This window comes from Pholcus phalangioides, unplaced genomic scaffold, assembly GCF_987345545.1.
Source record: "Pholcus phalangioides strain wild (caught in Gottingen) unplaced genomic scaffold, Ppha-v1.0 ptg000017l_1, whole genome shotgun sequence".
NCBI classification, from domain to species: domain Eukaryota; kingdom Metazoa; phylum Arthropoda; class Arachnida; order Araneae; family Pholcidae; genus Pholcus; species Pholcus phalangioides.
The window spans coordinates 49,744,307-49,759,458 of NW_028301610.1; positions in this window are offsets into that span (position 1 = coordinate 49,744,307).

Genomic DNA, 15,152 nt, shown 5'->3' on the forward strand with positions numbered 1-15,152 from the left:
TCAATTTTGAGCAGCTCACGATCATATCGAGAGAACCCAGAGAAACTCTCATGCCCGGAATTCCTTATGCCCCGATCTGTTTATTATTTAAAAAATGGTCCAGGTGGAATTTTTTTAACTGATATTTTTCTATTTTTATGCTTAGTTGTTGTTTTTTTTTTTATATATTTTGCATGCTGATCATTTTTTTTCGGCGTCCGTAGTGTCTGACGGCCTTGGCGACTTTTTCGTCGGGCCATCGGACATGTTTGGCGCCAAAAATCGCTAGGTGGCGGACCATACGACAGCTAGTTATATACAATGCAAAACACCAACAGTCAAACTCAGTTATAACGACATTAAAGTTTTCGTGGAATGTTGTCGTTCTAACCGAAATGTCATTATAACGGAGGTTGTTGTTTTTAAAACTAAGAGTAAAAAAAAAAAATATCGGACGCAATAATATGCTATGCACGAAGCCTCCATACTATGCAATATGTTGGGCATTGATTATGATAAATACAAAATAAACGAAAGAGAGAAAAGCTTTGTTTTGGTAAAATGAAGACAATTCCCGTATAATTAAAACAAAAGGAAATATTCAATAATTAAGTATTCAAAAGAAAATATATGCAAAAGATATTACCTTCCCCACAAAAGCGAGAATCTTTTTCTTCTCCCATTCCTTTCCTCCAGCCCAACTGCACAGATCACTTGGCAAAATGAATGAGTGGTGAAGTTGCCTTTTATTATTCTTGGCAACAGAATATATTTCTCCCGCTCGTCACTACGTGCTACTACACGGGGAGGAGCAAAGCCTCCTAGGAGTAGTATCTAGAAGGCTTTGGGAGGAGCCACAGCAGATCGGCGCATGCGCTCTAAGCATTTCGTCCTGATCGCTTGTGGGAAAGTTGTTGCTTGCCAGCGGAAGCCCGCTAACCGGTTTTCTAGCTACTCTTCTGGTAAAATAAAGTGACGTCACCCGATTCATCCCCCGGGGCTAACGGTAAAGTAGCCAAAAACATTGTTTTTACTGAAGAAATATTTTTGGCAAAAATATCTGCAATGTGTCTCATATTTGTTATTGATTTACCATTTTCTTTTCCTAAAATATGGAGATTTTAATCATACTGAAATACATCCATGTACGGTGTATTCGATTGTATTTTTCATACTCGAAAATTCTTGAAAACTTCAACCTCGGTTGTAACGACATCTCCATTATAACGAAAAAATTCCGCGGAATCTTCGATGTCTTTATAACAGAGTTTGACAGTATATATTTTTAAAGGATCTTTTTAATTACTTTCATGTTTGATCTTTAATTAAAATGAAATTTAGTTTCTTGAAAAACAAAATTTACAAAAATAATTTTATATATATATATATATATACTAGGGGGGCTCTGCCGCCTTTGGCGGCCAACCCCTCCCCCCACTTCTCTTCACAACATATCTTGTTTATTTCGTCCCACTTCATCAGCGTGCAATGGAAAGAGACGCGTGAAAGCACCAGCTTACTGAAACAGCGAATTTGAATAAAAATAATGATAAAGCAACAAAAAACAAATGAGATTTATCAAGCACCCCGAGAAACTGGGGCCCCAGATTCAATTCGCTGAATTTTAGTGGGGCCCACACTGGATATATCTCGAGCTACCGATGTGTTGCAAATTTTACAATGTTAAACAACAAAAATCAATGAAATACATCCAGGGCCCCGAATTAGAACCTATCAACATTCCCATGGAGCACTGACCTGGAAGCTTGTCGGACACACCCCTGTAAGGGGCCACGAAAATTTTTCAATTTTGCAACGAATAAAATCCAGGGCTCCACATCCAGTAGCAGGAACACAATACGCAGATTTTTAGTGGGAATCCAGACTGGATTTATCTCGGTCTTCCGCTGTTGCAAATTGTATAATGTTAAAAAACAAAAAGAATGAGATTCATCCAGGGCCCCCAAAATGAAACCTGTAAACATGGGACCCCGACTTGGAAGCTTGTCGGTCATCCCCCACTGCGAGTGCCATGAAAAATTTTCATTTGTATTCGTTTTACCAATGAATAAAAGCTAGGGCCCCCAATCAGTTGCCCGTTGTATTCGCATACCTTTAGTGGGGCCACAGACTGGCTTTATCTCGGGCATCCGCTGTTGCAAATTCTACAACAGAAAAGAATGAGATTCATCCAGGGCCCCCAAAATGAAACCTGTACACATGGGGCCCCGACTTGGAAGCTTGTCGGTCACCCCCCGGTGAGAATGCCATGAAAAATTTTCATTTGTATTCGTTTTACCAACGAATAAAATTCAGGGCCTCAACCAATTACCCGGGACACCAATTTGCATACTTTTAGTGGGGCCCCAGACTGGCTTTATCTCGGGCATCCGCTGTTGCAAATTCTACAACAGAAAAGAATGAGATTCATCCAGGGCCCCCAAAATGAAACCTGTAAACATGGGACCCCGACTTGGAAGCTTGTCGGTCATCCCCCACTGCGAGTGCCATGAAAAATTTTCATTTGTATTCGTTTTACCAACGAATAAAATTCAGGGCCTCAACCAATTACCCGGGACACCAATTTGCATACTTTTAGTGGGGCCCCAGACTGGCTTTATCTCGGGCATCCGCTGTTGCAAATTCTACAACAGAAAAGAATGAGATTCATCCAGGGCCCCCAAAATGAAACCTGTAAACATGGGACCCCGACTTGGAAGCTTGTCGGTCATCCCCCGCTGCGATTGCCATGAAACATTTTCATTTGTATTCGTTTTACCAACGAATAAAATCCAGGACCACCCACGCAACTACCCGTGACCGAATTCGCAAATATTTTGGAGCCCCCAGACTGGATTTATCTTGTGCTCCCGCTATCGCAAATTTTTCAACGTTAAAGCAGCAAGAAAACAATGAGATCCATCAAGGGCCCCTGGAAATGAAAACTTTTAATTTTCCCATGAAGGTATACGTACAATCCCCCCCCGGGTACCCCGACCCTGTGTGTTGGGAGCACTGTTGTTATATGTATATTATACATATACATACCTCTCGGCATGACCCCCCCCCCCCACAAGGGCAGGGCTGACAGAACCAGAACGATTCTTATCACTTTTTGATTTTTCACACTACAAATTAACCACAGAGGGGACCTGAAAAGCTGGTTTGGGGCCTCGCCATCTAAATTCCAGCCTAAGGGCCCTGCTGTAGGATATGGGAGCCTCTCGGTACATGCACATAACATGGTCCCGATGGGTCAAATGGGTCCCAATATGTGCTAGAGTTAAATGAATACTTGACCCAAAATCGTAACCGACTTCCGTAACACAAAAACGTAACAGATGTCCGTCACTCAAAAACTTCACCCACTTCCGTCACTCGGTTGCTTAGCAACAGGCCCTTTTCGAGTTTGGGATTTTATATTATAGAGTAGATATCAATACTTCATTAGCCAAATAAAAATGTTCCCCTGCTTTTTCTTTTATTTATGACATTTCAAACATGTCGGCTACCAAAAGTAGATGTAGGGCCTAAAATAACGAATTTTTTCGCAGAAGAGGTAGAGTAATATAATCATTAATTATGTACAAATAAGAAAATACTGAATAGCCTATTATAACCACTGTGGTAATAAGAGCTGTGGAGAAAGGCGTCATTGAAGCTTCTTGGTGGTCCTATTGAACGTTTCAGAGATAATTGCCACGTTTCCGTAGCATGTGGTTCTAAATATAGCGTCCCTTGCGGGTATGAGATATTCTGGACATTACGTAATTAATGTTTATAGTGTAATTATTGCATTATAATCATTAATTATGTTACCTTAAACAGCAACAATCGATAATTATTTGACAAATTGAACTTATTCACGAAAATAGAGATCGAGTTTTTATGGAAAGGCTTTCTCCTACCCTTTTTTGAAAAATTCATAATTGAAAATTATTTTCCCTTTACCACATATTTCAGTTTAGCATAGTTTCCGAACTTCTTGTTCCATCATTCTCTCCCCCACCTTCCATTTCTTCAAAATTTTTCTTCTCATCGCCCCTCAACTCAAGCCGACCCATAGGATCCTATACCAAAGCTTTTGCCGCACCCTCCCATTACCTCCAGGAGGCGATATTGCCCACTTTGGTAAAAAGTGGTTTAGTTGCTTGTATTATTTCTGAAAAGCACGTTTTCAACATTGCAAAATGTTTTAATTGTGGTGCAAAACATATAAAATTGTCTTTTTCCTGGCATTAGGTAACCAGAAGGAAGGTTTGATCATAAGTTGGGGAGCTAAAACTTTAAAACATTCAAATTTCTTGGTTGCTGCAGTAAAGCTTCATCTAAATACTTTGCCTATCGTACTTTAACAAAACATTCTCAAAGCAAAGACAAATTAGAAATCTGTTGTCCCCATAAAATTGGCAAAAGAAGAACAAGAAACACAAAAAACGACAAACACAAAATGCAATTGAGAGAAAAAAAAATTGTTCAGAGCATCAGTGCTTGTTCACACAAAATGAAAATCCGCAAAATAAAAATAGATTGAGCATGTTGCGAATGTCAAAAATAAAAATAGATTGAGCATGTTGCGAATGTCAAAAATGAAAATATCAAGTTGGTGCTGAAATCAGGAAAATGCAGCAACGGATTTGCCTATCGCTTAGCATGGTTAAACTCAAATCAATTTTTTTCACCGTGAGTAATTCACAGCCCTCACTGTTGACTGTATTTCATTTTTGAGCTGGTGAAGTGTCTAAGAATCTTTTTAGTTCACATTTTTTGATAACCTTTTGTTCATTTCCGTGAGAATGAGCCTCATGTGATCAGGGAAGTGCGCACAGGATTTTGTTTTGGGATTACAAGAGAAATTTGTACAACCTTCAAAAAGCATTTAGATTACAATAGAATATACTGTAAAAAGGTATTTTATTTGTTTTACGAAAATATTTGAAAAATTCACATTTTTTGGTCGGCTTGGGGAAAGCACGAGTTTCCTAGAGCTCATTTATTTTATGTTGCTCAATTACGGAATTATTAATTCCATTTACAGTGGATCCCGCTTATAACGTTTTCAAAAAATCGTCATGAAAAAACGTTGTAAGCGAGAAATCGCTTTAAACGAGAAATCTGAATGAGAATTTGTTAGTTAGGACCACGAAAATAAGTCGTACTAAGCGGGAAAACGTTGTAAGTGGGAAAGACGGGACCGACTGTATATATTTCTTGCTTTCTCCGCTTTCAGTCTTCTTTCTCTCTTTTCATCAATTCTGACATCATTACTTTCATTAATTCCGAATTTTCAATAGTTCTGGAATTATTTCTTCCGTTAACTCTAAATTTTAATCAATTCGGAAAATATTTCTTTTATTAATTCTGAATTTTCGTTGTACTAAAATTAGTCCTTTCAATTATTTTTAATCCTTCGATTCTAAATTTTTCATTAGTTTCGGAAACGGTTTCTCACATTAGTTTAAAATTACCTCCAACAATTTTTGTGTTAATTAACATTTAACTATGTTTATTTATTTATTATTATTATTTTATATTTCTCAGCGTTTGTGTATATTCTGTATGCCTATTCTCCTTCTTCACAAAAAAATATACGAAATCGGGTTAAAGGGGTCATTCAAGTATTATGTCAGCATCGATGGGGGGAGGGGTTTCCGATTTGCTGACTTTTGATGACAAGGGGGAGGGGGTTTGGATGATGCTTACGTCATCAACCACCCTTTATAACGGTATGAAATATTCTTAATGGAATCTTATTCGGTGCGCCGAAAACGGAAAAAACCTTTCGATAGTTATTGATTGGGCACCTCAACTAACATTCTACCTATTGATAAGTCATCCCCTACAGAGCCACTTCAATGATCTCTAAATGTTTCATGGATCCTTCATGTACAACAAGTGGGGAAGTGTGTGTGTGGGGGGGGTGAAGCTGTATGAGGGGACCTGCTGCTGGTTGGATTGTAGCTTGGTGTGGGTGGTTTGCTAGTCTTGGATGTCGTTGGATTTTTCCGCCGTGGCCCACGTCTCCCGAGACGGACCCGCTTATATCCCCTAGGGGAACAGAACGGGGGTCGCGGTTGGTCTGGTGGTGGATCCTTCGAGTGCTCTGGAACTGTGCCACGCATCACTCAAGTGATCCGTAATAATTATGCCATGGATCACTTGGGTAATCTGGGAATGCGCCGCGGGTAACTTGAGTGATATGTAGAACCGCACTGGGGGCCGCTTAAGTGCTCTAAAACTGTGCCACATGTCACTCAAGGGATCTCTAAATGTGCCACGGATCGTTTAAGTGTTCTGTAACTATGTCGCGGGTTACTTAATGGATCTTTGAATCATATCAATCATATATTGCCGTCCCGCCCCTAGAGGCATACAGCGGGTCCTGAAGTTCAACATTTCAAGATCAATCCCTTTCAGCACAAAAAGTCCAATTTTCTCAGAGCTATCTCTAAAAAATAGGTGATCTTTGAATGTGAAAGTGATCTTTTTTTGAATCCTACCTCAATGATCTGAAAATGTGCTACGGGCCATTTAAATGCTCTGGAATTGTGCCACGGGAAATTTAAGCCATTTGTAATTCTATGGTTAGGGAACTTGGGAACCGAGTGTGTAGGGATTTTCGGGGTTTCGAGCGCTGTTGTCTTCCTGGGGGGAAGATTGGCAACGTTCGAGACGTTTTTCATCGCCGAAAGCTGCCCTTGCGGGTGATTCTGTGGGTGGGAACAAATCAGGTAGGAGCGAATATTAGTGAGTCTCTGTCAGAATACCGGGATTTACTATTATCCGCTAGGGAGGGGGGTTCAGATGTGGCAGTGATTCCAGTGCTGCCAAGGGGTAGTAGGGGATATAGGAGTAGGATCCACCAATTCAATATAGGCCTGAAGGACATTTGCTCCTCACTTGGGGTCACGTTCTTGGAGCTTCCCGCATTTACCGATAGGTGGCTTCGTTCGGATGGGATCCATCTAAATAAGAGAGGGGTCTGGGAGGTTTACGATAGTCTTAGGTCAGGTTTTTTACTCCCAGACCAGGTAGTCGGGAATGCGGGTTAGTTAATGATAATCACAACAGTACTGACTTGAAATTACCCACCTCTGACTTGGATGGCTTCTCGATTGACAACAAACCACCGGGCAAATTAAAATGTGTGTTAATAAATGCCAGGAGCTTGGGTAATAAGAAAGATTTTTTAGAAACTATGATAGTTGTGGAGGGCTTGGATCTTATAGCCATTACAGAATCTTGGGCAAACGATGGGGATGAATCTTTCTTACACATCTCAGGATACGATACTTTTTTGAGAAATAGATCTGATAGGAAAGGGGGTGGAGTGTTGATATACGTGAAATCCTGTTTGAAGGCTAGAGAGTGTAACGTGCAGAGAAGTGATATTGAAACCATATGGGTTGAACTTGAGAGCAAATTGGATTGGATTTTAAATTTTCTGGCGCAAGGACCAATTTGGTCAAACTGCGCCAAAACAAATTATAAAAATAAGAAAAATCATCCTTTTGTCATGTCAAAATACTAAAATTATGCATGATAAAAAGCAACGTAAAGGATAAAACAATGACATGAATTGTAAAAATCTATAATTTGTTAAAAACCAATGGCTTTGATGAATTTAAAAATGCGAGATGCATCGCTATTGTCATTTAAAATATCATGAAGTGAAAGATGACTATGACCAAAAGTGGTCGTAAAATGATGACGATGATGTGAACAAGTAAAAGCATGAGCAATGGTCAATGGACTTTGACAATGAGGGCACTCTGGTTGACTCTCTCGTAATAACAAATATGATTGTGTTAGGCGACTGTGTCCTGTACGCAACCGGGCAAGCAGAACTTCCTCCTTTCTGTTAGTTCTGCAGCTCGAACGCCAAAGGCCAAGTGTGGGCTTGATGACATGAAGTTTATTATTTATCTGATGGTTCCAATGATCCTGCCAGCGGTGATGCATCACTTTCCGGAGGATTGAGAAGTGGTCACTGGCAGGTACCAAAAGGTTATTGTCAATGTTAGTTGTTGTTCGAGCTGCGGTGTCTGCTTTTTCGTTGCCCGGTATTCCTACATGACCTGGTACCCAGTATAATTTTACTGTGGTACCATGATGAATGAGGTAATGCAGTTCATGAAAAATGGCATGAATGAATGGATGAGTGTGAAACGTACAGGAACACAGTGCTTGTAACGCGCTGAGAGAGTCACTATAAATGATGCATCGTCGGTGGCGTTTGCGTCGTATATGACGTAGAGCCTGAAGGATTGCGTACAGTTCTGCCGAATAAATAGAGAATGTGTCTGGAAGTTTGAAAGATGTCTCCTCACAGCAGATGTAGGCACAACCGACATGCCCAGGGCTCTTGGAGCCGTCGGTATATATGGGGAAGTACCTATTGTACCTACCCCTGTGCCTAAAGAATATCTGTCGATATATGACATCTGCTGTGGTGGCTCTAGGGTATAATGATAATGAAAGAGAGACATCTGGCAGAGACTGCTCCCATGGTGCCAGTTGCCAAGCAACTGGGGCCACACGACTGATGTCTAATTCTAGTTCTTCCACAAGTGCCCTCATACGAAGACCGTAAGATGGAACACATGAAGGGCGAGCAGCAAATAGTCTATGAAATGAGGGATTAAAAATGACACGATGAAGTGGATGACCTGGTAAAGACTTCATTTTGATATAATATTTCAAAGAAAGTTGTTGGCGTCTTGATGTCAGTGATGGCTCGTTGCATTCGACATACAGGCTCTCCATTGGAGACGTCCGGAATGCTCCAGAACAAATCCGCAGGGCGAGATGGTGGACTGGGTCGAGCACACTCAGATAGCTCCGAGGTGCCGACCCGTATACAATGGAGCCGTAGTCGAGCTTCGATCTTATTAAAGCTTTATATAAGTAGAGGAGCGACTTACGGTCAGCTCCCCACGATGTAGAAGAGATGACCTTCAAGAGGTTCATCGTCTTCATGCAACGAGCTCTTAATTGCGCAATTTGAGGTTTGAAAGTGAGTTTCTTGTCAAATGTGATGCCGAGGAATTTAGTATTTTCTACAATAGGTATTAGATTGTTATTGAGAAACAATTGTGGGTCATCATGTAGGTCTCGACGCCGACAAAAGTGCATAGCAACAGTCTTGTCAGCGGAGAATGAAAAGCCGTTATCATGAGCCCACTTGCTAATCTTGTTGAGAGCGGTTTGTAATTGTCTCTCGGCTGACCTCATATTCACTGATTGGTAAGATATCAACAGATCATCCACGTAGAGTGCGCCAGTGACTGACAACGGGAGTTGGTTCAACACCCCGTTGAGTCTTAAAATAAAAAGTGTTACACTTAAAATGCTACCTTGAGGTACACCTTGTTCTTGAATTTGGGGAGCTGATAATGTGCTTCCGATCCGTACCTGGAAGATGCGGCGAGCAAGAAAGTTCTTAATGAAAATGGGCAAGTTGCCCCGCAAGCCGCTATTATAGAGGTCGGAAAGAATTCCGTGCCTCCAAGTACGGTCGTAGGCCTTTTCTATGTCGAAAAATATGGCTAGCATATGCTCCCTCTTCACAAATGCTTGTCTTATTGATGTCTCAAGGCGTAACAGATTGCACGTTGTGGACCTGAACCGTCTAAAGCCGCTTTGATGTTTCGATAAAATATTGTTAACCTCAAGGTAGTGCGTAAGGCGATAGTTGACCATGCGTTCCATGAGCTTACATAGACAACTGGTCAAAGCAATAGGTCGGTAACTATTAGGTTGCTGAGGATTTTTGCCAGGCTTCGGGAATGCAAGAACAATGGCTGCTCGCCAGGTGTCAGGAAATGAATGACTGACCCAGATCCGATTAAATAATATGAGTAAATGTGAGAGTGATTCAGATGAGAGATGCCGAATCATGGAATAATGAATGGCGTCGGGCCCTACAGCTGAGTCAGGACTTCGCTGCAAGGCCGTCGTCAGTTCATGAAGGGTGAACAATGAGTTGTACCCCTCCGGTGTAAAAGGCCGGAAGGTGTACGATGTACGTTCGGCCGATGATTTAATGGAATGAAACGATGGGAGATAATTCGCATCACTGGAGACAGTGGCGAAATGGGCGGCGATGGTATCCGCAATATCCCTCACATCGCTGATGATAGTGCCATTGGTGTTTAAAATGGTGATTGGATGAGACTGATAATGACCATTGATTTTTCGGATCCGGTCCCAAATGACTTTAGATGAAGTAGATGAATTGATTCCCGTCGTAAACTTTTGCCAGGACTCGCGTTGAGCCTGGCGCCTGGTTCTTCTCGCTATCGCCTTTGCTTTTAAAAACGCCAACTTGTTGTCATGGGTAGGATACCGCCGGAACCTACTCCATGCTTTCTTTTGTGCTTTAATAGTAAGATTACATTCGTGGTTCCACCAAGGTTTAGGAAATTTAGGAAGTTTCGAGGAGACTTTAGGTATTGTTTCATTTGCTGCAGAGATGATACAACTGGTCACAAGGTCGACACAGTGGTCGACGTCGGGTTGCGAAACCATATCCTCCGTGATTTCTGCCTTGACCGTGAAGTCTGCCCATCGGGCGGCCACAAGCTTCCACCGAGGAGGACCCTCAGGTATGCTATGGCTTCGATCAAGGCACTTAACCACTAGAGGAAAATGATTGCTCCCGTGGAGGTCCGGATCAACCGACCAGGACCAGTTGGGCAAGAGTGAAGGTGAGCATAACGATAAATCTATTGCAGTGAAACTATTGTTTGGGGCATGAAAATGAGTGAAACTGCCATCATTCATGATGGCAAGGTCCATGTCTTCTAACAGCCGTTCTACCATTTCCCCACGAGGGGTGTTGCTGTTAGAACCCCATATCATGTTATGAGCATTGAAGTCTCCAAGAAGAAAAAATGGTGGAGGTAATTGATCAATCAGATCTTCTAGATCTCTCTGTAAGATGGTGTCATTTGGTGGCAAATAAATGGAACAGATGGTAATTCTTAGGCCTGTAGAGATTTCCACCGCGATGGCTTGCAGGTTCGTGCGCAGCGTTAAAACGCGCGACGACACGTGATGTGGAACCAGCAAAGCAACACCGCGGCAAGCCCTACTCCCGTCATCGTAATTGATACGGAACAGGGAATGTCGCCTGATGTTCCATGTCTCCGAGGGCTTCGTAAAAGTTTCCTGGAGTGCCACGCAAACAGGATGATAGTGATTGATCAAATCCTTGAGATCTTCGTAATTGGATCTAAGACCACGAATGTTCCATTGAATAATGTTGGCCATAAATTTCAAATAGATGTAGACGGTTCAAGGTCTTTGAACTTATTTCTGTCCAATTTCCGGCGAGTAGTACCGGATTCTGTAGGATTATCGAGATCCATGTCACCAATTGATTTGTCATCAAGAAGTGACATGTTTTGTAATGTAGGCTGCTTCTTTGCTCTCTGAATGGCTTTTCTTGAATATCCGGTCTTGAATAGTTTAATTTTAGATTTATTTCCACTATTGATTTTTGGCTTAGTAGCTGTAGTTACTTTGAATGTGTTCGCTGTTGCTTTTCCTGCTTCTTCGGAGGTGGTGGACTCCTTCCGTATTCCAGCAGAGCAACAGCAGCCACAATTATTACATGGTTGGTTAGATGATGTTTGAGTGGATGTATCAGCAATGGGTTCGGTCTGAGTTGTTACAGATGCTTTCGTGACATTGTTAGTCTTATTAGCTGTTGATGGATTTGTTACCATATTAGAGTATGATGTACTAGCTATTGGAGTTTGGTTAGGGATTGCACGACGGCGTGCTTCAATATATGAGATGTTATTAAGGACCTTGATCTTCTGGATCTCTTTTTCTTCATTCCATTTCGGACATTTCCTGTCAAATGCGGGGTGATTGCCACCGCAATTGACGCACTTGAATGGTGAATTAGTGCAGCTGTCCGAAATGTGGTCCCTCTCGCCGCACTTTGCGCAGGTGGGTTGACCACGGCACGCCATTCGTGAGTGACCGAATTTTTGGCAGTTGAAACATCTTACAGGGTTAGGTATGTATGGCCGGATATGGAGGTTATAGTAACCGATTTTGACATCTTTCGGCAATGTTGGGGATGAAAATGTCAGGATTATATTACGTGATGGAGCTAGATTGCCATCTTTGCGGCTCATGATATGTTTGGCAGATGTTACGCCTTGAGTCTCTAGCTCCTGGGTTAGTTCATCTTCATCCATGTTAATTAAGTTAGGGTCTGAGATGACACCACGTGAATAATTCAGCGTGGGGTGGATTTTGATTGTTATGGGAATGTCCCCGAGAGATGTGAGCTTTTGAATGAGTTCGGCTTGTTTGGGAGTGTTAGTTTCGACGAGAAGGTCTCCTGAACGGAGAGCCTTCACTGATTTCAGAGTTCCAACTGCGCCATAGAGAGCTTTATCAATCAAGAATGGTGATACTTTTGACAGCTGTTTATTGGTATCCGAGCTATGCAAGAAGAAGAATGAGACAGATGATAGATTTGAAGAAGCGGTTTCTGTGACAATAGTTTCACTTAGAGTAGTTCTTTGACGTTTTGGTGCATTTTTTGTTTTTCCCATATTTGAATGGGTATTGTTCCACTCCCACCCACCATGCCCACCATGGAGCCCTACGAGGGGACGCGCACACGTAACCGGTGAAGGTTAGTAGCAACGTCAGGTTAGGTGGGAGCTATACACCACCAAAGCAGGCGAGCAGACGCGTTCAAGATCCAAGATCGCCGTGAAGCAGCACCAACAAACCTCAACGACGTCCGGCAGGCCCGGCCCCTCTACCTGCCCAGTAGTGTAACCCCTTCAGCCACCGAGGCGACCACAGCCGATTGACCTGGACGGGGCTAATCCAAGCCTCCCGTTTCAGCTGAATCCGAGGCCAAAGCTAGCGCATCAGGCTAACCAGGATCCCCATCTCCAGCCTTACGGGTCTCCACGCACGGCAAACACGCAGGTAGACAGCATCCCAGACAGAGCATATGCTAGAAGCAACGCCCCGTCTGGGAGGACCCCTCCCCGCCTAAGCGGGGTCCACAATGAGGGGTTGGACACAAGACACAAACATGTACAGGACAAAACAAGACGCAAGACAAGTACTGCAAGATGTGTAGAAAAAAACATGTAATCTGGGCTATTGAAGGTGCAGTATATGAGCACAAAAAGCGATGACAATGACGTGTGATAGATTTAGCATTACCCAGGGTGCACCACGAGGAGGCCTATCACATTACACCCCACTTGAGAGCAAAAGACGTCATAAGCTTATTGTTGGGGTTTGTTACAATCCACCGAATAGGGATCAAAACTACATTGCCAAAATGCATGATGAAATTTCCTACATGTGTAAGCGACAGAGGGTTCTCATACTAGGGGATTTCAATTACCCGGGTATTGATTGGGAGAACCTTTCATCTGGAAATCAGTATGAAAGAGACTTTCTTAAGTTGGTGCTCGAAAATTTTTTGTATCAGCATGTATCAGAAGCCACTAGGGGTACTGCTATTTTGGATTTAGTTCTTACTAGTTCTGAGGATCTAGTTGAACATGTTTCGGTGGGGGAAGAGTTTTCTTCCAGTGATCATCGTATCGTCAGATTTCACTGTAACTTTTCCTCGGGCAAGGTTGATAACAAAAGACTGGTTCCTTGTTTTCGGAGAACTAACTTTGATGTTTTGAGAAGAAGGTTAGCGGAAGTTTTCAAAGACCGGTTGAAATCAGTAGAGGTGGTAAGTCAATGGGAAGAATTTAGTACGAAGCTGTCCTCTGTTTTGCACGACGTCATACCCTTTGTTAGAAAAAAGCGTGTTTGTACATCACACCCTCTATGGTTCACGGATAGCGTGCGGAACCTTTATCTTGAAAAGAAAAGAGCATTCAGAGATTATAAAAGTGGACGAGGTGACCTATCATTGTTTACTGATAAAAGAAGACTGTTGAAGAAAGCGATAAGGGATAGTAAAAAGGAAGTTGAATCTAGGTTGGCAGATAACATTGGCTCTGACCCAAAATCATTTTTTCGATACGTCAATAATGGATGTAAGGGGACAGTTGGCCCCCTCTTGATAGGAGGCTCTAAGGTAGAGAGTAATGTAGGCATGTGTAGTGCTTTCAATGACTTTTTCGCGTCGGTTTTTAATGGAGATAATGATATTCGATATACGGGTGTTGCATGGGGTAATAAAACCCTCAACGATATTCAAGTAGAAGACGTGGAGGTCCTAAATCTTCTAAGAAATGTATGTGCAAGCAAAGCACCAGGACCAGATGATATCTATCCCAGGGTTCTCAGGGAAGGTGCTAATGAATTGTTGGGGCCAGTCGCACAGATATACAGGAGTAGTGTTGCTGAGGGTATCGTCCCGAGAGATTGGAAACTGGCTAACGTTGTTCCGATATTTAAGAAGGGTTGTAGAGAAGTGGCGTCAATTTATCGTCCAGTGAGTTTGACGAGCTCCCTCTCGAAAACTTTGGAAATTATCATCAAAAGGCAGTTTGTGAAGTGGATAGACGAGAATAATGTATTGTCGGATAATCAGCATGGGTTCAGGAAGGGAAAGTCATGTGTAACTAACCTCCTTTGCTTCTATGATTACGTGACTAAGGCTTTGGGTAAGAGCAAAAATGTCGACGTTGTTTACCTTGATTTCCAGAAGGCATTCGATCGGGTCCAACATGGCAAACTCTTGAAGCGTTTACACGAGATTGGAATAGGGGGCAACTTGCTGAATTGGATAGAATCGTGGTTAAGAGATAGGTCGCAACGAGTTATGGTGAACGGGGAATTCTCTGGTTGGACAGACGTCACAAGTGGAGTTCCTCAAGGAAGTGTCCTTTGCCCCATACTTTTTTCACTTTTTATCGACAAACTCGATCAGGGTATCGATGGAATTACTAGCAAATTCGCAGATGATGTGAAGCTAATGGGGGTAATCGGGAATGAAAGCGATAGGGAGTTGCTCCAGACCAACTTAAACAAGATTGCAGCATGGGCAAATGAATGGAGCATGACGTTTAGCGTAGATAAGTGCATGGTCGCTCATTTTGGTTCGAACAACCCACGGTTCTCTTACGAGTTGAATGGTGTCACTATCCCGGATGCAACTAGAGTCACCGATTTGGGAATTCTCATTGACGAGCGACTTAAGTTTTCTGAACATTGTT